The 19,698-nt window shown below is 38.0% G+C and overlaps 1 long non-coding RNA gene across 1 annotated transcript; it reads left to right on the forward strand.

The window, feature by feature from the left end:
- Positions 1-5,385: 5,385 nt before the first annotated feature.
- LOC136059166 (uncharacterized) lies at positions 5,386-16,371 on the forward strand. Its single transcript, XR_010623194.1, has 3 exons — positions 5,386-5,493; positions 14,932-14,998; positions 16,226-16,371. It is a non-coding gene; the product is annotated as an uncharacterized LOC136059166 (long non-coding RNA).
- The last annotated feature ends 3,327 nt before the right edge of the window (positions 16,372-19,698 follow it).

The raw sequence follows: 19,698 nt of genomic DNA on the forward strand, positions 1-19,698 counted from the left end.
ATTATGGTCAGGGGGTGAAGTGAGAACTAGGTACTTGCTGGTTCTGAATGACAGCAGTTTCTTGATTATGTTACTACAGAATTAACATACAGAACCCATATTAAAGCAAACAGGCTCTCCTGTAGGCACTATCATAGTGAAAGCTTTCATAGTAGTCTTACTTTCTAATCCAGAAAATTATAAGGTTTAAAGGTTAAAAAATAGAAGTATAACCTGTCATTGCTACAAAAAAAAAGTCTTGAGGATTGAGTTTTGTTCATTACAGTGACACTAAGGATATATTTTCTTCTATTTCTTTAAAATACACTCATTGGACTAGTACCCCTAGGCTTTGAGGTATGGGGAGGACCTGTTTTTGTTGTTGTTTGTTTTCTTTTTTCCTTAACCTATCCATCAAAAGAAATGCAAATATCAAAATAAAACTGATAGAATCCTTATAGATCTCCAGGACTGTAAAAGGCAAGCACAACTATTAACACTTCACAGTAGGAACTGCCACTATGACAAGTTACAATGGCTCCTACAGGGGCACTACAACCTGCAGATCTTGGGGAAGATCCAGAAGAGACCCAATGTACACATTAAAAAAGGATCTTATTACCACAGCAATAAGCAAGAAAACCAGTCTTGGAAGAAAAAAGGAAAGTATGACCTTAGTACAGCTCTTGTAGAACTTCTGCCATTTACATTATAGATGTGCCCCAAGCACACCAGTCATGGACCAAAGGAGTCACTCTATCCATAGCAGAGTTAAAGCCTGTCTCAACTGAATGAGGAGCTAGATGTCCAATTAAGGGAAGAAAAGCAAGGAAAAAGACAGAAATGGTCCTACAAATGAGAAAGTGTAGTGTATATTGTTAGTTCTTCTTAGCTGCATGGGAGATTTGTTAATCTAAGCATTCTTTGAGAGTACACACTTTATGCAATGTATTATACAATTGCAACATAAAATAGCTTCTTTTAAACTTATGTGTCATCAGATTCTGTATCTTTCTTTTTTCTTCCTTCAAGTTAACCTACTTTTATCTATTGGACTTAAAAAATTTGAAAACAAATCTTAATATATATATGGCTTTCCTCAAAAAGAAGTCACATTCTCACTTGTTTTGAAATAGAAAATATATTTTGTTTTACAATCAGGAGGTCGATGGACCCTCATTTTCTGCACAGAGTACAAATTGAATTAAATTAGAGAGTGCAATTACATTAAATACAGAGAACCAGGAGATAGTGTTACATTCCTTTCTGAATAAGACCTGTAGAGTGCAAGGGGGTACAAAAATCGAGACCATATGCCAAGAACAGTAGACTGGGCTACCCTTTCAACTGCTGGCTGGAAAGCTATGAATACCTTGCATTCTCTTTCCAAAGCCATCCAGGCTTTTGAGCCTATGGAATTTTAAAACTTAAACACCTCAAACTATTAAGAACCGTGGACATCCTTCTACAGGAAGTCACACTTGGTTTTCTCTGCAACCAAGATCCAAGCAATAAGATAGTAATTTCCTGCAAAGTTACGTAACAGAGGGAAAAAAATGTTACGGTAAAATCTACGGTAGTGGGAAGGAGACAGAGCTGCTGAGAGTAATATCATCAGCCATTAAACATTCCTGCCAAGCAAACCACTTGAAGCATATGATTAACATCTAAACTACTCAGTAGAATAACCAACATATTTGCTGAAGTTAAGGGGACATCATTTAAGCACTCTTGTTGATTCAGGGGCAAAAGACATAAAATAGATTAAATTCATACCCACAGAACATTGACTGTTTCCTGTCCTCTTACTGCTTTCTAGTCTTTTGGAGAATCCTCTACAAAAACTTCAACATGATACTGCGTTAATGAAGATTTATTGTTACTAAATTCTAGTTCACTGATCTACAGAAAGTTGATGTGGGTCTTCTCTTCGGTTCACAAAACAAGGAATGACTGTTAGCCTTACATGCTTTGAGGCAAGTGACACCCTGTGCCAGCAGCTAAGCTGGTCCCAGTCCCTGCCCTACAAGATTTACCCAAACAATTTACTCATTAAAAAAAAAGCAAAACAGAAACCACATCTAACAGTGCCATGTGCAATACTACATCACACATGCTTCACTGTGAGCAATCAAATGCTAGACATGCTGAGGTATTACACACCAGTTCAGCTGCGGAAGCAACTAGGCAGAGATAGCTGGATTACACTGCTTTATCTGTGCAGCTGAATCCTTATTACTGTAGAGCCAAGGCATTACTTGGCACATACTAAGATAATCTTATGTTAATCAGAAGAAAAAGTTCCCTCATGCATAAGATAACCAATTCCAAAGGACAAACAAGAGACTAACCCAGGTTCCACTGAGCTCCACTCATTCCAGTTCTGTTTTGCACTTGCTTATTCCACTTTGTTTCCACCAATCAATCTTGCTGTATTTGCTGTAGTTTCAAACAGTGTTTTCAAAGCCATTCACGAAATCAGCAAATACAAGATGCACATTTTTACAAGAATTTTAGTTAAAACAATGCTGTTTTTTTTTTCCTGTGGTCTGTTTCCACAAGAATGGGCAAGTGGCAATCCTTTAGGAGCTGGAGTCTATAGTTATCAAATATTTTGTGAGTTCAGAGGACAGGTTAGCACAAGCATCTGTCAGGAAAGACATCATTATAGGTTACCTTGCCTGAAGGTAGGGAGATTGATAGGGCAGTCTCTTGAGGCCCCTCCAGCTATAGTTTACAGGGTTCTCTATTTTCTATTCTTCCCAAAGCTCAGGGAGAATAAACCAACAAGTACTTCTCTGTACATAGATAATGCAATTAAGAACAGCAGTGCAGGATTTTGTGGGATTTGTACAGAGATCCTTGTGAAAGAAAGCAGTCACCTTGCTTGGGACATGGCCATGTTCTAGAAACTTTCTGTGTCTTTCTGCAAGGAAAACTTTTCCCCAGTGTGAAGAGGCAAAGGGGACAAAATATTTGAGGCTAGTGAAAGCCCATTCCCAGTCTGTATGAATGAACCTGAGACAGAGTTTACAGATGGCAAGTATCTGAAAAAATGAAGCTTTGTTTTAGGCTAATATTGATTGCCCTGATAATTCTGGAAGAATGCACTATTCCCTTATTATCACTTGTCAAAATTACCTCCAGACTTACCAGTTCTAATGCATACTACTGGACTACAATCTTGTCTTGTGTAGGAAAAAGGAGAAATTTAGCAAAATGACTGAGGGATTTTCAGGTTCTGTCATGCTACTGAAATTCACTGTGGCACAAGAGGTCTTGGGGGAAAAACTCTCATCAACAATAGCAATGGAAACACCTAGTGTCAAGGAATACTGTACGGCATTAGTATTATTTCAGTATTGGCACAGCAGAAGAACAGCACTGATAAAATATGAATTTGTCTGTGATTGACACATCTTACAGCTTTAATGTCATGGTTGCATCCCAAGAGTTGCCACCATAAAATAAATAAATAAATAAATAAATAGCCACAGATCTGTACGCAGAGTGAGAAACCACAGAAGCAAGTTAAACAGGGATGAAGTTAGGAAAATATGTATGTGATAGGAGTTCTGCCTGCCTGGAATTCACTCCTCAGCATCAGTAGAAGTTTATGGACACCAGCCCACCTGAGTATTAATGAAACTGATTCCCCAGATCCTGCTTGTTCCTTCTTCTCAGGGCACTAGGGAATGGTCATTAGCATCCCAGACATCTGGGGGCTCATTAAACATCAAGATGCAAAGGAGTGGAGGAGGTGGGGGGGAAATCAGGAGTTTATTTCAGTAACAGTCACTTTAAAAAAAATCGTTTATAATGTAGAACTCCCTCAAAAATTAGCTTACATACTGATATAAATTGGTTTTCTTTGTGGTCTAAAATTGACTTGCAGTTCACTACTTAGTCAGAAAATAGCTACTGAAAAGCCCTGGCCTCAGAGCTTTTGGACTGTGGACTCCTTTCATCGTGTAAACAAATGCTTCAGATTTAAAGCTTTCCCATAATTGTTATGCTAACCTTGGAGTGAAACCTCTCCATTTGCATTTGAAGGAGCTAAATATTAGGCAGGAAAGAAAGTGGTCTTTTTAAAAGCATGAGAAAATGTTCCTTCTTTTTGGTCCTCAACCATCTGGGCAGGCCCTGCTCCTCTCTCTCTCACTGGCAAAGGCAGAGAGAAGGAAAAGGGGCATGGATGGCGGTAATCTTACTGAAAGAGAATTAAGAAATTCCTTCAAAACATGAATGAATGAGACTTCCTATAGGGGAGGAAAGTCTGCGTCCCAAGGAGATGGAAGAGGTTGTAGGCCGGGGGAGGGAATCCGGACACAAATACACCAGTGATCTAGACAGTGAAGCACACATGTTTCATCATGATTTGCTCTCAACCTGCTCTGGAACCCAGAGCCAGATTTCCTTACAAACTCTGTGCACGAACCCTCCAGCTAAGAGGACATTAGCGTTTCTTCTTTAGCTCTTCTGAAGCTTAAAAGGAGTATTTGACAGTGTGTGCATGCACATGTATACTCAAGCATGTGTATTTGATCAGTTAGCATAATTACATCCAGAAACGAGAGAAGAGTTGTGGGTTTTGGCCCTAGGATGGTGATAGGGAAATTTTACCAAGTATTTCAGCAAGGGTAAAAAGAACAACGGGAAAATCTCATAGTTTAAAGTACAGTCTAGATAAAATTTTCACAAGATGAATCATTCTTGTTTTGAACCAACTGTATGGTAGGAAATACCTCTATCTCACCATAGGTCAGGAGATCTCACCACTGTCTGTTTAGAGTTAAAAATCTAACCAATAAAATTGGTATTCAGTGTTAGTGGAATAAGCATGTGACAGAGAAAAACGAGACTGACAACCTTCTTAAAAATAATCTAGGCCAAATTATCTGCTGGCACAACTATGCTCTTGAAGTTTTTGCCAGCAGTGAGTTTGGTGCCACATTTTGAGCACCAAAAGAAGTTATCACAACACGTTTTCTCATAACCAAAACAAACACAAGTAATTCATCGTAATGGAGGGAAATAGAGCAAGGATTACCAGACTATCACCAACCAGAACATCAGTTTGTGTTAGCCTTGCTACTGGTTTCAATCTATTTCCCATCTATTTCCCTGCAGAGCAATGGATCAACATACTCATTGCATTTTCTGTTAATATCAGAAGCAAACTGATGTTTGAACCACCAAGTCATATTTTGCCATGTCTTGGTCAAACACAGCATGAGAAATAGACTAATTTCTCTTTATATCTTCCATTTAACATAAACATTCAAGACTGCATTTGAGTAAAGATTTCAGTTTCTAGAGGGAGAATGATTATAGTATATTGTTTGTTCATTTTATTCTAGGGTAAAATAATTCTATCATATTTGACTTCAGAACGGCGGAGTACCAAGTAAGGGATCTAATTATCAGGAGGACTCCACAGAATTTTCCTGAAACTATTCCTTGTAAATGTAAATGTGAGTGAAGCCCAGCAAGAACTCAAGAGCCACCGAAAAGGTAACCCTCCGTTCATAAGCATCATCTTTGTACTTCAGTAGACAAAGTGAAAATCATTCCCTAAGAGTAAAGGCATATAACAGATTTTAAGCTCAGTTCACTCCCAATTAGAGATAAAGCAAGATACAAAAAGCAGGTACAGTCAAGCCTTGCTGTTACCTGCACAATTACTGGTTACCTACCTGAAGTCATCCACAAAACTTCACTCAGCAGGAGAGTGGACAAATATGAAGAAAACTAAGATTAATATAACCGAAATAAACAACAACAAAAAAAAGGTAGACACATACACTAGGCATTGGTACAATTCCTTTTTTTTCACAAAGAGAAGGATGAAAGGGGAGATGGGAAAAGGGAGCAGAAAAAGACCTTTTTGCCTCCCTCCCAGTAAAAAGAGCAGAAATGAAGACACTGGATTAGATTTAATTGCCATGTACGTTTTCCCTACTAACACACTTAAGAAGGTTCCCAACTCTTCTTTGCTGTGGGGTTGTTTGAAATAATTTTTACATCTTTTAGCAGCAATTTTTACAACATATCACAGATTAGATTTAACCCCTGACTTTCTATATTTACTTTACTCAGTAATACCGGAATGTAGAAACAGTCTCCGCATTTATATAAAGTGCCTGTACTAAGCAGTGTTAATGTACACAAACTACTGTTTTTTTCAGTTGTACACTCTGTCAGATGCAGAGCCTCTATTTTCGTGGATGGGGCAGGGATGTACAGTCAGTTCTGTCTCATTCATTCTTCACAAACCTATTAAATGGGGAAACGGAGGAGGGAGCAAGACCATAAACATATATCATAATAGCTGGGACCCACTATACACCAATACCTAATTCTGATGCAGCTGAGCTTCAAAATTTCTGTGGGTGACATGAGGGAATGTCTTCCTACACCAAAGGTCCCTTTCTCTTAGACTGACACAAGCTCTAGTACCTACAAAATGTAAACATTCCAAAAAAAAGCTAAAAACAAAAAGCTAACTTTTGACAATAGCCTAGAAACCAGGTATAATTATTTAATCAATTTTTTTATCACTGAAATGCATGAGGTTTTAGGTTCCTAAACTGTTTGACTATCACAAGCCCAAGAGGAAGGAGGTTAATAATTCACTTCCTGTTAGTTGTTCTCAATTTCTGGTTCACCTGACTTTGTTTCTGATAGCTCTTATCAGTTTCAGATTGAGGTCCTGGCAGTTCACTGCCCATCTGGTTATTAATAAAGCCTTTTTGTGTTTGTCAGTGTCTAATTCAAGAATGGAAATTCATCAGCTCATGCACGAAATACATTAGAGAACTATTTCAGTGGATGTACTGTAATGAATCCATGGCTACATATATGTAGCAACTGGCCAAAACTTAAGGCCATTGGCTACAAAAACAGATGCTTCTGCAACAGCTCTGACAACAGGCAGAATAACTTTATACTGGCCTTTTTGTGCCCACCAGGCTTCTTATTAGAACTGAGCAGCACAGCTCCAGACAGAGCAGCTATTCCTGTCAGCAAGCTTCTCCTTGGGCAGTTAACTATTCCATCCTCCCACACCCTGCACACCCAGGGACAGCTTTTCCCTGTTGCATTAGTCAGCTGCTTGCAGACATATCAGATGCTCAATTTGACTAGTTTTAACCCAAAAGATACAATTAGTGACCGTTTAACATAAACACCAAAGAATGTATATATTTTTTAAAAAGATAACTGAACACAACCACACTTCCACACTTAGATAAACATGCATGATGCAAGTTTTCTCATTTTCAGAACTGTCTCATTTTTTCTTCCCAGTAGCAACAGAAGAGTCATTTCCCTCAGGAAAAAAAGTGTCCTCATCAAGAAAGAAAGACTATCTGTATAGTTCTTTCATATATATCATTGATTTTTACTGCATGGCTATATCCTTGATGTAATATCTACTTGCTAGCAAAGAGTCAAAGAACATTACTCTGATTTTTGGGAATGATTTCTTTTCAGAGAATCAGTTAGTGCAGCCATCACATGAAGCTATTTGGACAAATTATAAACTCTAGCATCGCTTGTTTTCCCACATAATTCTTTTTTCTTCATTTTCTCTATACATTGTATAGTTGCAACTTGACATCCTAAAGGATTTCATTAGTGTATAGAGTTAGGTTACTCTACGAAATACTTGATGAAATTACAAAAATCTAGCCAAAGCTTTCAAATATCAGTACCTCAGATTAGGCTCCAAGCTCTTTATTTTGACGTCTAAAAATGACATTCATTTCCCAGAGAAGATGAGTGACCCTATCATATTCTTCTTTTGCAGTCTCTGTTTCAAGGAACCAGAGTACGATAGTCAATCTCACACAGATTCTAATTAAGAATGGAATTAACAACAGTCTTTGGAAATCATTTGGGAGCTTTCAGGTGAGACTGTTAAACACTCAATGCTAGATGCTCAGTGTGGCATGACACACCCAGTAGAACTAAGCCTCTTTAAGTGTACACATTTGCTTCTAAAAACTATATGGAAGCACTTCTGAATTTATGCCTGACATACGTCATCTTTTAGAGAGAGGCTTCCTACAGGGTTCTTAATATACAGAGCAAATGGCAGATAACAGACAAAATCCCTATTGCTGGTATAGGTGACAGACTCTTGTCATCAAGCTCTTGGCAGCTAACATAGAAGGAAGGGTACATAATTACACACACTTGAGGCTTCATTTCCTCCACAAGCACACTTCACTAGTACTCACTGGTAAATATACTTGCACATCTTCAGGAAGACAAACACTGCTTTAGCAGAACACATCGTCAATACACTAATTAGCATTGTGGCTAAACACATAGCAGATCCATTATCAGCATTTCTGTGGTCTTTCCACACATCAGGGAAAGCCACAAGTTATCCCTACACCAACTGTTGATAGCATGTGCCAACAAGACATGATATCATATAACTTGATCTGCATTGTCTCCTGCATATCACTTGAATACCCCTCGGAATGGAAAGATATAATATCAGCGTAAGTGATGTGGCATCAACTTTGCAATACAGGACCAAGCTTCCGTTCAAATCTGCAGGAAATGTGGCGAAAAAATAGATACTTCTCCTGGCTTTGTCAAATGGAGAAGTGCCACTTGGAAATCAAGATGGCTGAATCCCAGAGAGGTCTTGCTGCTGTTAGTACTGGGTGTCCTGCAGCACCGCAGCAGCAGCAAAGTTAGCTATGGGCAGAGCTGTAATAAGCAAAAGGCAATGGACTGCCTTTCCAAAGAAGGCCTACACGTAGCAGTTTCCTGCTTGCAGAATGCCATCCTGTAATACCCTTTCTATTTTACTAAGCACCTATCAATGTGATGGCAAGCATCCTGGGTTTTTCTGTTTGATTTGTTTTGATTTTAAACAAACTCTGCAAAAGGCTCTCCTTTGGCAAGACATTTCATCCATGCTTCCCTCTTCTCCTCACGTCTAGTCTGAATGTTCCTCAGAGCAAGAATGTTTTATATGGCACTTCCCACAAGGAATGTGGTTCTATGTGTCTGTCAGGAAGCCAGATTTGAACTCACTATGCTCCACTGCGCTGTCTGCTGCAGACTTTTATGACAGTAGGCAGGTCAGGAGAGCCATCCACACCTCCTTTGTACAACTCTAAGATGAACACTGAATTGTGATATTTGCCCGTTGCTAACAGAATTCACAAAGATGGCTTTTTTTGCTGAGGTCTGTTGGAAGCTGGTAAAATTCCTGTAATAAAATTCCATTTGTATTAATGTTTTGCTCAATAGGTCCTCACCAGCTCTTTCCAAAACTTAGTACTGTATTGTTATGGTGCTACTAATTTATGTTTCTACTTTACAGACTGTGTTATGAAGCTGTAACAGAGTGAGATTTTAGGGAGTCATTTTGTCATGCCAAGCATCTTTTTCCCATAGGGCAAAGACCTTCAAAAATCCTGCTCACATGCAAAATGTAAAAACCTTCCTCCCCTCTCATATACCCAAATACAAGCATTGACATTTTCAGGCAATAGTTTGTGGATTTTTCCCCTTTTTTTCCCCCTTTCCTCTATCTTTCCTTCTTTCCTTCAAAGCCTTTATAAAGTTATGAGACAACACAAGGCTTATAAAAAAGTAGCTGCCTCCTCTCTCTGTCCATGTTCCCCATTCATTCATAAATTCCAAAGTACCCTGCACAACACAAAACCTTTTTGTGAGTAATATGATGTACATATCATTACATTAGCCATATTTACAAAGCTATAAGCAAATTATGTTTTGCATCACAGCCGTGAAGACAAATATAGTAATAGAATCAGGTAGCTTTCCAACCAGATGGAAATCTGCTAATGCAATAGGAAGTTGCTTATTAAATACAATGAACTTCTGGTGTCAGGAAATACAAACTGCAAGCACCATCAGGTGAAGGGAAAATGGCTACTTTAATGATCCTAAACACTCTGGTTCATACATTTATCCTGATTAGAAAAAAAAACCTGTCAATACTTAGATTCACCTAAAATGGGTTGTTAGTTTTTACCTATATATTTATATATATATATATCACAATATACTGCTAGAGAAAGGCTGCTTAATTATAACATGTAGTTTTGATAAGGTTCTTACAAAAGAACCCAGTTTCTTAGAATACAAGTCATAACAATTGAAAAACAATAAAATTTCTCCCTCACTTGTAAGATGCAACATCTGCAGAACTGCTAAACACAACCAGACTGCATAAAATGGATCTATTCAAAAATACAACGTTGACAAAGATCAAGAAGAGCAAATTACTTTTATTTAGGTGCACAATACTGATTACTGGAAAGCACCTGGATGAAAGGCTGGGTTTGAACTACAGAAACAACTGTTCTAATACAACCTGCTAAAGAAGGGCACCAGGAGTGTTAAGCAACTCTTGTTGGAATAGTCCTCCCAGGAGACTGGCTGAAGGACACTGTGATGGACAAACAACCACAGTGGCACCCACAGATCTTCCATAATTGAAACTCTATCAGTATTTTCTTCTTAGTGGGTACACTGCCATTCTAATTCTCATGCACCTTGACTATTTTGCTTCAGAAGCACTCTAAATGGTGAACCTTTGCAAATGTGGATTTTACTTATAAAATGCTAAACTAACATCATTTTTTTTTGCTCTGCATTGCAAACAGTAGCACACAGATCCCTCAGCACAACCACCCGCCCATCTTTTTTTCTTTAATAAAGAAACTGTCACTGATTCACAGTGTGTTTTGTTTTGTATTGTTTGAACTGCTTGCTCTTCCTGAGTGTCAGAAATCTTCTAGGAGCACACAATCTACCAGAAGTGAGCACTATCAGTCCAAGAAGCAATCATATCATTGTACTTTGATGAAATGATAGGTGTTAGTTTGAAGTGATTGATATTAGTATTGCCCTCTCGTCCTTCCCTCAGAACTCAACAAAACTGCCTGCCACCCACTACAGTAACCCAAGAGATAAAGCAAAGAATTATATTTATAGAATAACAGAATTGTAAACAGTCACACAGACATATGCACTAAGGCTATTGCAGAATATTAAAATATGGTGCCACAACAGATAACCAAGAAAACAACGTCCTGATAACACAACTCAACTAATCCTCTCCTGTATCTAGGCTAACTTAACCTTTGTAATACAATACTGCTCAGCTCTACTATGAAAGTCTCAGGTTCAGGGTCATATTTTACCAAAATTATCATTATTAAGTGTCCAATGTTTGCCAATTTAGCTGCCTTTAGCTTAAAGACAGCATATACCAGAAGTTACAAAAATGTCACAAACACTAGTCTCACTGGGAAGTAAGATGTGTCTATTGCATTTACTTACGGTCTTTCAGGGACGAAATTGGATCCTCTGAGGATTAAAGGAGTAAAAACAAAGTGAAATTCGACAGTATGAAGTACAGCGTTACAGACCCACAGAATCACTGAGACTGGGAAGACCATTAAGATCACCTAGTCCAACCATCAACCTATACCCACTAAATCATTTTCCCCAGTGCCACATCTACCCTTTTCCTTGAAAATATCCAGGGATGGTGACTCCACAGCCTCTCTGAGCAGCCTGTTCCAGAACAGTGTTGTGTACACGTTGTACATGTAAGAACTAATGCCACTCCTGAGAACACAGGTTTATCACTAGAATAGGATAGGGAGGAGAAGCAGAAGATCACTGAATGAAAATGAGCAACAAACGTCACAGGGCAGCAATTAGAAAATGAAATCCCAGAATAAATTAATATAAAAAAAGTAAGACTTCATCCTGATTTTTCCTGTTCAAGAAAAAAAAAAAGTCAAAACTAGTGTAGCAATGAGTTGTAAACATTTCACTTTATAAATAGACTGCTACAAAGCAAGAATGCATTGATAAAGAGGCTAAAATAAACTGGAAACCACTACAACAACCTCAACACATTGCGGATGAGGTTGAGCTGTGAGACAGCAAGTACCAATAAGCTCCCCTGAATGCATGATCAAGTCTTGCCTTTTAAGGTCTTCTCATTACCAAGAAATACCAGCACTGATGCAGGTCCACTGAAATAAGCATTCTTTACTTTTTCATTAATATTAGACTGACTTACCATGTTAATGGCTTTTCCTCTGGGCACCAGCACTGCAAATGGGGGCTTACTACAGAGGCTTCAAACTTTCTACAAAACACTGCACCTTGCCTCTATTTCCTGATAGCAGATCTTTGCTTCAGGCAGGCACAATACATTTCTTTGTGTTAACTTTATGCCTACTTTTACACGTGAAGGGATGTTAGTGCAGGAAGAGAAAAAAGTTCATGGGAGTTCTGTAGGAACATATATATTTTTTTCTTTAATTGATCAAATTCATCCATAAGGTATACAGTTTGTTTAACAGCTGAAGGACTGTTGGGACAGGATTTCAAATCTAGAGTTATCAGTATATAAAGAAATTCCCAGACATCTAGCCAGAATTTACTTCCACCAAACAAAGTTTCTTCTTACAACTGCCTAAGCAGTAACGGAGAAAAGAAAAATAAACCAGAGTCAGTCTTCTACATGTCACATTCTTCTTTCTCTCTTTAAGTTAGCAAGAGATGCAACATATTTTAAAGGACGTTGTTTTTAATTACCGTGGCTTTAATGAAATATATTTTGGTTTGTATGGCTTAAAATTTTGACATCATTCTTGGCTGCAGTATCATTGCCAATTAGAAATACCCAAAAGAGCGAGAATTACAAGAGCCATTAAATATGTCACAACACGGGGTGAAGAGAAGAAGTGCTGGAAGTAGAGCCTTTTTAAAGAAAGCAGAGGAAATTGTGCTGCACAATGAGTGCAGAATATGTTTTTCTCCTCCCTCCCACCTCCACCTCCCACCCCCCCTTCCCATGACATACAGACACACATTTTATGGCCGAAAAGCCAACCTAAAAGGGTGTGTTCTTTCAGGTTTACAGCCTTGACTAATGGAATTGCTCTAAATAACATTTTGATCTTGTAAGGTCACACAGAGTGCTATACCTTTCCTTTAACGATTCAGATCTGGACCAAGCATTTCCCAGAATTGAGATGGTAATGAAGTCATTAGTTTCTTCCTACTTGAAGCTCTAGCTAGGAAAGAGAATTCTATGGACAAAGTCTGAGAGGGTCTTTTTCATAAAGCTCATACCCAGCTGAGCTGTAACACCTGTTACATTTTCCCAGGAGCCCGAGCTGCAGAGCATTTCCAATCTATTTGCTCTTCTTCTCCTACAGCACATTGACAAAAGCTGGGGGAATGGGTTTTCTATGGCAGTGCTAATTGAAAAATATGTGGCTGGTGCAAATGTTAACTCACATCCCAGCTAATGCACTGATTATTTCCTTGTCTTCTTTGAAAATACATGCAATGCCAGACTGCGTTTAAATTAAAAATACACATTTGAAATGGATTCCTTAGTAATTCCTCACCTTCTATGTATACTATAAAAGGGGAAGAATGACTCTAAAAAGCTATTGAAAAAAAAGCCTTTATTGTAAAAGTTTTTGGTACTAAAATACAGTTGCTGGTCTGTAGAAAAAGACAGCAATAAGCTTGTGCCAGTAAATACAGAACTAAAGGATATAGTATATCTTACAAAAGCAAATAATATTTATTAGATAAACATCTTTAAAATATGGTTTATCAAGTAAAAAAAATACCAAGAAGATCAAGTTTCATCTCTGAACATTTGCAGGAAAGAGTTGCTTCTTGTTCGTTGAAGGCAGCAATACTTATGATTTAAGGAAAATCCCAATGGCTAAAGTACAAGCTATCCACAAGTTAGTCTCAAAACTAAAATATATTTAGCAACCAGCATGTATTTTGTTTTACCACTGGTACCTTCTCAGATCTCCCTAAAAAATGAACCATTTAAAAACATGTTTTGTAGAGCAGACTTAGGTAGTCCAATGCATTTTGCTCTATTTCCAGCTAATTAACACACATATGAACATATAGAATAATAGAGATCATTAGAAACAAAGCTAGTGACAGCACCTCCCTTCATTTAGGAATTCATTTCTTCTACCAGATGAAAATAATCCAGATTTACAGAGCCTCAGAATGCACCACAAACCCTCTTCGATGTGGTGAAGTATGGCCAAAGGCTAGGATATTGTATGCTTATTGCTGCAGGCCTGGCTGGCTATTGCTAGACCCACTGTAAATTTATAATCAGAGATGGAGTGAAATCTTAAGGAGCTGTCTGACTAAATAGTATTTCTAGTATCTCAAACATAATAAGCAATACAATTGTAATTGCATGAAGTCAAAATATATTGTTGTGTTGTGCTTCGGTTAAAAACTTTTATCTTTGTAAAGCAAACACATGGTGCAAACAAGTGGAGTACAGTGTGGAAGCTGAGTATCTTTTTAACACTTAGAAAGCCCATATACAATAACAAAGGGGGATAACACTTACTGTATAGTTCATGTTGCATCGGTAAGAAAACAGAGCACCAAATCAAGAAAGATATTACAGTTCTCATTTTTATACTTACTATGGTAAAATAACTCACTAGAAATCAGTAAAACATTACTGATGACAAGCTAAAGCAGGGACTTTCTCTCCTATACTACTGAAACATCAATAGTTATTAGTATTTTTCTTTTACTATTACAAACTATAATGAAGTATATTGTTCACTTAGTAAGGAATTGTTACCAGCTAAATCCTGATCATTTTGCTCAGAGAGCACAGTATACTTACCCTCCTGATATGCAGAGTCTATTCAACGCTGTTAAGAGTGGCAGACTTTCTGCCATGACTTTCATAGTTTCAGAATGTTGCACTGCTATCTACCAAGGTGTATACCCCCAAAATCACTGGATAAAGTCACATTAATATAACAACGTAAAAAAAGAAGTCTATGCAAAGATGCATATGTTAAAGGTTGTAGTGTCAGCATCCACGATACCTGTAAATTATTTTACCTTTCTTTTCAGTCAAGGCCAGCAAGGAAGTGAATCATACCATATCACCCCAATGGAGGAAGAATCTGCAGGCAATCAGGTGAGAGCACCTCCTCAGCATTTAATCTCAGTTCTCATCAGCAAAAAAAGGCAGCTCAAAATTGCGCATTGAAGACTCCACTTTAATTCTTCAATGTATAATGGAGGTATGGTATTTAATGTATCTGAAAAGTGCTAATTCCCACATTTAAGCTTTGTCTCACCAGACACACTGTTCTTGTGCATGGCTTTCAAAACTATTCTCTCACTTCCTTCAAAACTGCCCGTTCCTTTAATATAAAGTATGCCACCAGGACAAAACATTTTTTTCATATATTGGTCCAAGAAATCTGCGTAAAGACCAGCTATGAAGATGGCAAGGGATAGAGATGACAATACATAGGAGCAGGAGCTGAAGTCCTTGGTTTGTTCAGGCCAAAGAAGAGAAAGCTGAGGGGAAGGCCTCATGGACTACAGCTTCCTGATGAGGGGAGCAGAGGGGCAGCACTGATTTCTTTATTGACAGGAATTCCTGAGGGAATGGCATGGAGCAGTGTCAGGTGAAGCTCAGGCGAAGCTCAGGCTCTTTACTTAGAGACTGGTCAGACATGATGCCCAGTGTTTGGTTATAACATTCTATTATATTCCACATCATAACATCATGTAGTGTACTGGGTGTTAAAGAGCTAATGCTCTTGGGCTAGTGGTTAGGAGCCAGCATTCTCACTGCTGTGGCCTGGGTTCGAATCCCAGGCAGGAATACCCGGAATGCAGCTGGAGCATTAACTCTTTAACTCTCAATACACTACATGATGTTATGATGTGGAATATCAATAATATAACAAAAATCATAAAACCATAACACCCAGAAGTGTCCATTGGGCAGGCAATGGCATGGGGCCATTGATTCCCCATCCAGCAGTGGACAACGAAGGACCCATGGAAGTGGACTCCCCAAAAGATGAAGCCAAACAGAAGGGAGTGGATCCACCTGCCACCACATAGATGACCCGGTACTACCCATCATCACTGCACTAGGCCAGCAAAGTGCAGCCACAGAGGTGCAGGAGAACTAGACCAGCTTCCTACTGGAAGCACAGATCCTGCACCCTCCACTACATCAAAGATCACAGTCTGGAGATCTTGCCAGCTGTAAATAATACTTCTGCTAATCAGCAAACATGGTGCAAACACTTATTTCCTGACCCCAGTGCCTGTGAAGAGCTGCCATCTCATCTATACAGAGCCCTAAAAGAGAGAGCTCTTTTTTTTTTTTTTTTTGCTTCAGTGGACAAAGGAAGACACTGGCAAACATCCATTTGGAAATTACTATTTCCCAACAACTCCCAAATTCTCTAGTTTCTGGTTGCAACTTCTTCCATATTTACACAAACTGTGTACAGCTTGACAAAATTGCCAGACTGCAAGCCTGGGACTCAGGTACCATATCTATACTCTAGAATTTTAAGAGTAGCCATGAATTGTTTCATTTCAGCTTCACATGAGGTGCATTATGTGCTGAGCTAAAATAAAAGCTTCGGTGCTTGCTGACCATCTGCAGCAAAGGCTGCTATTCCACATGCTCTCTTACTTAGACAGGAGCACAAACTGAAAAGGATCATTCAATGGGATTGAGGCCTCCTGTGGCATTAACAGGCCATAAATTGAGCTGTATGTTTCAATATTGTCTGAACTATCACAATAGAGATGGCTAATAAATTAGGCTTTATATTTAAATTATAAAACTTGAATCATAATCAACCAGAACCGCAACACCTATTAACTCCACACACAAATATCCAATGATGCTTAATAATCTTCCATCCATATATTTACCATCTGAAACATCTTCCTTCTTGCAGTTTTCCCAAAAACATGAGGATCAACAACAGTGCTTGACTTCAGGCTGCCTCCAGAGAAGAGCTCCTACAAGGTCCATTAAAACAGAACCATATCACCACCAGCACAAGACTATGCAGAGCATGAAATCACTGCAAGCTAAAAGTATTCTGGGAAAGTAACACTTCACATCAGCCCCATTCTTATCCTGGTCCTGAAATACCTGCAGCTGGTCACTACTGGAACCCAAGCAATAAGACAGAAAAACCATCATCCACCCTAAAAGCAGAATTTAGCAGAAAAGAAACCATCACTCTCAAATGCTTACAGAGCTCCCAGCATGACAAAATCTAAACTTTCTGTACTAATGTGGGCTGAGGAAATGCAGTTATCCTTGATAATAAACTTATAACCTTCATGCTGAATTTAGGTGGAATCAATACAGGTGGTAGACCAGCAAGAAAGTTTCTTATCAACTGCAAGCAAATGCAGGTAGGTGTATTTGTGGAAACAAAAAGTAAAAAAACAGTTCCAAAATAATAACTCATTTCTTCAATAAAACTGTTCTCAAAATAAATACATCTACATAAAATCATGCAAATATATACACATTTTAGTTATATATGTAAGGATTTAGACTGCATTTCCACAATAATGCAGTCTTCCACAACAATGCAATATACAAGTTTATGGAGTTATTCCTGTCACAGCTTATGTTTGAGTAAAAAAATTCCAAATACTGTGCAACTTTAGTAACACTAAAAATTCTCTGGTAAAACACTTTAGCTACAGCTTCTCCTTCCCCAAACAATAATTTTGCCTTTGGATTAACTCATCACATTGTTGCAATCATCCAACTTCTCACAAGGTTACTGGCACCTGCCTACAAAGTGTTGTATTTCTCATTGAGGCAGTATTGGCCACTTTCTGTATACATTCAGAATGATGGGCACGCACAAAAATAGAAGCTGCAGATCAGCCTAAGGTATCAAAACCTATGGAAATCAGTTTATAGAGCTCTAAGGTTTAAATAAATAATACTACATTTAAATTACTACAACTGTCCCCACACTCTAAAAATCAGTGTTTGTATTTTAATATTTTCCTAAAAATAATAAACTTAAATTGCTTTTTATTTTGCAGCAAAAACCATGAGTTCTGTCATGTGACTGCTGACACTAAGAACAGTGGAAAGAGGGAGGAAAGGTGTCAGTTTCTCTCAAGTACATCATAAAAAAATAAAAAAAAAAAGAGAAAAGATAGAGATTTAAAGCTGAAAAAGTATTACTTATTTATTATGTTCCTGAAGAAATTTATTCTGAATTGAGAAAGTGAATAGCATTTGAAATATTGAATACTAAGCCACATATTTAAATCATTTTTCCCCCTCTGTACTATTCAATGGATATAGCTAAGGAATAGAATAAGATCGGAAACAAACTCAGGCCTTACTGCTGTTTACACTTCAAGTTGCACATTCTGTACAAATTTTTATTGTGAACTGACTTTGGACAAAGTTTGTGTGAAGTTTTCTTACAAACTCACATTTTTCAGTCAAAAAAAGGTTGACTCATCTGGAAGATATCTCATACTCAGATGCAGCCCATAGTGATCTTCTCTCTGTTCATGTCTCGTGAGAGCCTAAATATTAGAAGATTTACCTTGTGCAGATGTCTACATTCAAGCTCCAGCACTGCTGTTTCACTGCAATGACAAGACCTGACCAATAGGTATCACCTTGTTCAAGTGCTTGGAGCTGTTCCACTTTTTTTTTTTTTTATTAATTGCAGGCAATGTACCACAAAAAGGGGAAAAAGGTGTTACATATTACTACTGCCCTGTGACTGTGGAAGGCAACTAACATGACAAATCACATCTTATATCACTCTTGATGAATGACTGTGCTACATTAATATGCTTCTTTCACCTGGCCTAGCTGAAGGAATTTGATACAAAAGATCAGCTTATTCAGATCAGTGAGGTGGAGATCTAAAATTGAAGACTTTGGTTTTACAAGCTAAGTCTAAAGTTAAAGGGAATTAAGCAACACTTAAACCATTTCAGTATACTTGAAATATCCCCATAAGTGCCTATCTGTAGATGTCTGTCTTCTCCTGAAAATCAGGTCTGAGTGCATTATAGAGGTGTATAAACCAGACAAAGGGAGAAGTACCAAGCAAGCAGATTCTTCAAGCCCACCTGTATGGTGTTTACTGGCCATAAAGCATCAATAGGTGCCTCAAATTCCTGGGAGTTCTCTCCTGTTCCCCTCAAGTTTTTCCTTTAAAAGTTAGGAAAATCCTTACATAAATCACAGAATCACAGAATTGTTGGGGCTGGAAGGGACCTATAGAGTTCATCTAGTCCTTTTTTGATACATTTAATTTTCAGTTTTTAAGTCACAATCAAAGGATTTTATTCTGCCTAATTAATAAAATATTTACTACAAAAGAATTGTTAGCAGCAGAATGCAATAGTACACCTCCTCTTTCCAAAATCTACCTCAGTATATCTCCTCAAATTCATTACTGATGCCTTAGCTACAAAAGAAAATTATGTAAGCAAAATTAAACTTCAGTTAGCAAATCCAACTGGGCATTTTCCTACCTTCCTTAACACCCGAACAATCTTTAGCCGTGACTACATGTTACTATTCTATCAATGGCAGATCTGTTTTGTGTATCCTCTGCTTTTGCTCCTAACTGAAGGTCACTTTCCTTCAGTTGTTCTGACTCAACAGTTTGCCTAGTAGTATCCTTGGTAGGATTCTGTTAACCTCATAACAATGATGTATTTTTTTCATTTTAAAAGGTTGTTTTTTGTTTTTTTTTAATAACAGATTCTTATAGATCTTCCTTAAAGCATTATAGTGCAAACATTTGAACTGAGCAACAGAGAGAAAGCAAATTCTTGAAGGAAACA

Source organism: Cyrtonyx montezumae, unplaced genomic scaffold (genome assembly GCF_038088225.1).
Source record: "Cyrtonyx montezumae isolate F1298 unplaced genomic scaffold, pur_monq_1.0 scaffold_8, whole genome shotgun sequence".
Classification (NCBI taxonomy): Eukaryota; Metazoa; Chordata; class Aves; order Galliformes; family Odontophoridae; genus Cyrtonyx; species Cyrtonyx montezumae.